Below are 5,532 nucleotides of genomic sequence, written 5' to 3' on the forward strand. Positions count from 1 at the left end.
CATTTCTCAAAGTCAAGAGATTAACACTGAGACACTACTATTAACTAAGCTACAGACTTTATTCAGATTTCCCCAGTTTTTCCATTAATGTCTTTTCTGTTCCATGATCCAGTCCCGGAGATCACATTGTGTTTAGTCATCATGTTTCCTTAGTCTTCTTTGATCGACAGTAGTTTCCTACTCTTTCTTTGTTTTTCATAATCTTTTTTTTAAAGTTTTTATTGTAATTCTAGTTAGTTAACATATAGTGTAATCTTAGTCTCAGGTGTACAGTGATTCAACAATTCCATACATCACCAGGTGCTCATCACGACAAGTGCACTCCTTAATCCCCCCATCACCTATTTCACCCATCCCTCCACCCACCTCCCCTCTGGTAACCATCAATTTGTTCTCTAGAATTAAGAGTCTGGGGGAGCCTGGGTGGCTCAGTCTGTTAAGTGTCTGCTTTTGGCTCAGGTCATGATCCTAGGGTCCTGGGATTGAGTCCTCCATCGGGATCCTTGCTCAGCGAGGAGTCTGCTTCTCTCTCTCCCAGTGCCTGCCACTCCCCCTGCTTGTGCTCTCTCTCTGTCAAATAAATAGATAAAACCTTAAAAAAAATGGAATTAGGAATCTGTTTTTTTTGGTTTGTGTCTCTCTCCCTCTTTTTTCCTTCGCTTATTTTGTTTCTTAAATTCCACATTCAAGTGAAATGTGGGAATACCCATTCGTATGGTATCTGTCTTTCTCTGATGGACTTACTTTGCTTAGCATTATACTCTCTAGCCCCATCCCCATTTTTGCAAATGGCAAGATTTTATTCTTTTTTTATGGCTGAGTAATATTCCACAACACACACACACGCGCGCGCGCACACACACACACACACGCACACATCTTTTTTATCCCTTCATCAATTGATGTACACTTGGGCTGCTTCCATTATTTGGGTATTATAAATAATGCTGCTATAAATATAGGGGTGCATGTATCCCTTTGAATGGTGTTTTTGTTTTCTTTGGGTAAATACCCAGTCATGAGATTGCTGGATCCTAGGGTAGTTCTATTTTTTTTTTTAAGATTTTATTTACTTATTTGAGAGAGAGAGAGAATGAGAGATAGAGAGCACGAGAGGGAGAAGCAGACTCCCCGCCGAGCAGGGAGCCTGATGTGGGACTCAATCCCGGGACTCCAGGATCATGACCTGAGCCGAAGGCAGTCGCCCAACCAATTGAGCCACCTAGGCGCCCTAGGGTAGTTCTATTTTTAACTTTTTGAGGAACCTCCAGCCTGTTTTCCAGAGTGGCTGCACCAGTTTTGCATTCCTAACAGTGAATAGGGTTCTCTCTCCACATCCTTGCCAACACCTGTTGTTTTTGTGTTGTTGATTTTAGCCATTTTGACAGGTGTGAGGTGATAGCTCATTCTAGTTTTGATTTGCATTTCCCTGATGGTAAAAACATGGAACCCGTCATGAATTTGTGTGTCCTCCCTGTGCAGGGGCCATGTTAATCATCTCTGTATCGTTCCAATTTTAGTATGTGCGCTGCCGAAGCAGGCACTGTTTTTCATAATCTTGACAATTTTGAAGAGTACTGATCAGGTATTATGTAGAATGTCCCTGAATTTGCATTTGCCTGATGATGTCTCATTACCAGACTAAGGTAATCACAAAACCTCTTATGACCTTGTCTTAGAAGTCACACGCTGTTACTTTTACCGTATTCTGTTATTTAAGAGTTAGACACTAAGTCAAGCCAACACTCAAGGGGGTGGGGAGGATTGTGTTCTACCTCTTGAAGGGAGGAATATCAGAGATTTTGTGGGCATATTTTAAAATCACCACAGGGGGTTCAAGGAAGGTTTCTCTGACACAGTGACACTTGAACAAAACTTGAAATAAGCAAGGGAACAAGCCATGGAGAGATCAAGATAAAGCTTTGTAGGCACAGGGTACAGTCAGGAAGGGCCTGAGGCAGGTGTATACACAGCAATGTTTGAGAAGTATGTCAGGAAGCCGGTGTGGCTTACCAGAGGCAGCAAGGGGGAGCGTGGTAGGGCATGAGGTCATTAAGTTTGTGGGCTGGGGGTTAGGGAGGTAATGTAGGGTGCTGTAGAATATAGTAAGGATTTGGATTTTATGCTGAGGGAAATGGAGAGCCATTGAAGTGTTCTGAGCAGAACAGTGACATGATTTTAAAGATTTTATTTATTTATTTTACAGAGAGAGACACAGCGAGAGCAGGAACACAAGCAGGGGGAAGTGGGAGAGGGAGAAGCAGGCTTCCCACCGATCAGGGCGCCCGATGAGGGGCTCGATCATGACCAGAGCCTTAACTTAACCGATCATGACAGAGGCTTAACGACTGAGCCACCCAGGCACCCCACAATGACATGATTTTAAAAGGATCATTCTGTCTGCTGTGTGCATTCCCTGTTGATAGGAAGAGCAGAAGTTGGGTATCAGATGAGGAAGAACTCAGAGTTCTTTCCATAATCCAGGTGAGAGATAATGCTTATTGTCTCAATCCCTAACTCAAGGGCCATTATGAGGACTAAAGAAGATAACATCATTAGGGTGCCTGGCATACAGTAGGTGCTAAGCATATCAAAGTCTTAAGGAATAGCAGTATCTTGAGGAAGAAAACGAGTACCTTCCATTGTGTGAAAGAAAATGAAGGTCTGTATAATGTCTTTCTTTCATGTCCAGCATGTGGCCTGGCTCTAGGGATACAAAGAAAAAACTGAGTTCTTGACTTTGAGGAGCTCAGTCTGGTGGGTTGAACATTGCTGCAAGAAATAATTCCAATTTGACTGGCCAAATGCTACAATTGATTTGGTATAGGAGGCTCTGGTGGGTCTAGGAGGAACGACTGATTTGGGGAATGTACCAAAGGACTCATCTGACACCCAATTTCCACCCTTGTCACCTATTATCTATTCATACAGAAGGCAGACTCCAAACTCAAAGCTGTTTGAATCTCAAGGCCCACATTCCCAGCCACTCTGATATACTACCAACCCTGTGGAGACATGGTCTTCGTACACTTATCCTGTGGTCTTGCCATTTAAACCTTCAGCAAGCACTGCTATTTAATGGATTGAGGAGTTTTCAAAACCCTAAAGACAAAGGGAAAGTGAGGCTTATTATCCTCTGATTTATATTTATTGCAAGTTGCATTAAATAGCACACACTGTGAGAGAGGAAATAGCTCTCTGTTGGGTATTGGATGCCAGTGGTCTCAAGGCTTTGGCAAGGCTTCCCTGGATAAGGATGTGGGAAGGTCAGTGCTGTGGTTCTGAGACCCCTCCCTCATAGGCCCACCAGCAGTGGTTCAAAAACCCTGTAAAAAACTCTGTCCATTTTATAGATGGAGAAAAATGCCCTCTGCAGGGGGAAGGCTTTGGTACAAGACTGGACTTCCAGCAATGAAAGTTGGCTTCTGAAATCACCAATCGCCATTTAGTTGGATGAGCTCTCTCTCAAGAGAGGTATGGGAAAGAGAAGCAAGCTGGGAAGCAAAAAGAACAAGAATGAGAGTGAGACAGAACTTGAGGAGATGATTAGCGGATGCTGAATTGATTGTGGGATGGGAAGGGGCACAAGATCTGAGGGAAGTGAAAGAAAGAGAGAGAGAGAGAGAAAGAAAAAGAAAGAAAGAAAGAAAAAGAGAAAGAAAGGAAAGAAAGAAAGAAAGAAAGAAAGAAAGAAAGAAAGAAAGAAAGAGAGAGAGAGAGAGAAAGAAAGAAAGAAAGAAAGAAAGAAAGAAAGAAAGAAAGAAAGAAAAAGAAAGAAAGAAAGAAAAGAAAAAAGAAAAGAAAAGAAAAAAGAAAGAAAAGAAAAGAAAGAAAGAGAAAGAGGAAGAAAACAACTGAAAAGGATGGAGGAGATAATGGGTTTTTCCTCACTAAATACACATGAGCTGATAACAGTTCCCTCTGTGTCTGTGGAGAGAGAGAGAACACCTCCAGCACCTGCCCTCCGTCCACCCTCCCCATCACATCATCCTGCGCGGGAGGTGGGGGCTCACTCCCCAGCAGCTTCTCATCCCTTTGTTCCTTCAACAAGTATTCTTATTAAGAACCTACTTCAGGTCAGAAACTGCTCAAAGGCTGTGAACAAGGCAAGAAGCACATAAGTGAGTTAATAAGCCCATTGTAGATAGTGGCAAAATAAAACGGGTGTAACGGGATGGGGTGTTGTCATCTGTGCAATGGCAATATTAACCTGATTGTCCTCACTGGGTTGCTGTGAGGATTAGCGGAATTAATCCATGGAAACACTTAGCAAAGTACCTGGCACAGAGTGAGTTCTCATTGGTGTTATCCGTCCATCCTTCCTTCCTTCCTCCCTCCCTCCCTCCCTTCTTCCCTCCCTCCCTCCCTCTCTCCCTCCCTCCCTCCTTCCTTCCTTCCTTCCTTCCTTCCTTCCTTCCTTCCTTCCTTCCTTCCTTCCTTCCATCTCCTTCTACTTTGCCTAAAGCTCTCCCTTTCTTCCTGTGTCTTCCTCTCTCATTCATCCCCCTCTTTCCAGATCTCTCATCTTCCTCCCTCCCTTTCTCCTTTCTCTCCTTTCTACCCTCCTTTCATAAGGCAATAGACTTGCTCTTTCCTCCCTAAATTGAAGGGCAGTGTTGTAGTAAAACAAATCGCTGTCAACAAAGTACATTTCCACTGTATTCATCCCCATGCAGAGAAGATTTATCAGGGTCTCTCACCCTGCAGTTATGTAAATGTGGTAATCCAGTGGAAATATGATATCTGAGGAGACTGAGGATAAAGACACCATAAAAACTATCAATTACCCACTGGAGCTTAGGTTTGGTTAACTCACTCACTGCCTTGCCTGTCTTCTGCCTTTCCTCTCTGGGGGAAAACTTGACAGATGGTGACAGCTTATAAAAGATGCTTTCTTCCTCCTTGGGTCCTAGGAGGTCATCTGGAGGATCAAATGTTTGTAAAGTGCCTGAGAAATTTTAAAGTGCTACATAATTCAAGGGTATTATTATTTCTATTGTCATGTGGGCCATCTCTGTGCCTCTTCCGTGTGACAGATGTCTGCTCTCTCTGCAAGCCTGGGCTGACCCCACGCTTGGGTTTCTGTAATCTCCTTCTGCCTCCTGAACCTATAAGCAATGCTCCTTCTTTTCGCTCCTTCTAGGTACCCCCTGGTACCCCAGAATCACATTGATGTTTGCCCTGAATTTAATAGGAAGTTAAGCTCTCAAAAGGGATGAAAATCCTCTGAATAGCCCACCAGAGGAGTAAAGAGTGGGGCAGGTCCAGAAGAGCCATGGGCAACTAGGAGGGAGGCTAGGGTCAAAGCCCTCAGCCCCCCAGACCTCAGGGCAGCTGTACTGAGAGCCTCAGGGGTGCATGTGCTGCCCTAGATGACACAGAGGCTATGCTCGGGGAGGCCTACACTGTCCTCCATCCCCAAAGAGGCAGGCAGAAGAGGCTGGTGGTTCAGATCCTAATATCTGAGTCCTGGGTTTGATCCCTATTCTGCTACTTTCCAAATTATTTCTCTCTTACTTTTCTCATTTGCCA

At 44.0% G+C, this 5,532-nt stretch overlaps 1 non-coding gene across 1 annotated transcript; it reads right to left on the reverse strand.

The window, feature by feature from the left end:
- Positions 1-1,437: 1,437 nt before the first annotated feature.
- Positions 1,438-1,542, reverse strand: LOC112809016 (U6 spliceosomal RNA). The gene has a single exon (XR_003204493.1). It is a non-coding gene; the product is annotated as a U6 spliceosomal RNA (small nuclear RNA).
- Between the last annotated feature and the right edge of the window lie 3,990 nt (positions 1,543-5,532).

Source organism: Callorhinus ursinus, unplaced genomic scaffold (genome assembly GCF_003265705.2).
Source record: "Callorhinus ursinus isolate GAN/ISIS: 27379988/994484 unplaced genomic scaffold, GSC_fseal_2.0 scaffold83, whole genome shotgun sequence".
NCBI classification, from domain to species: Eukaryota; Metazoa; Chordata; class Mammalia; order Carnivora; family Otariidae; genus Callorhinus; species Callorhinus ursinus.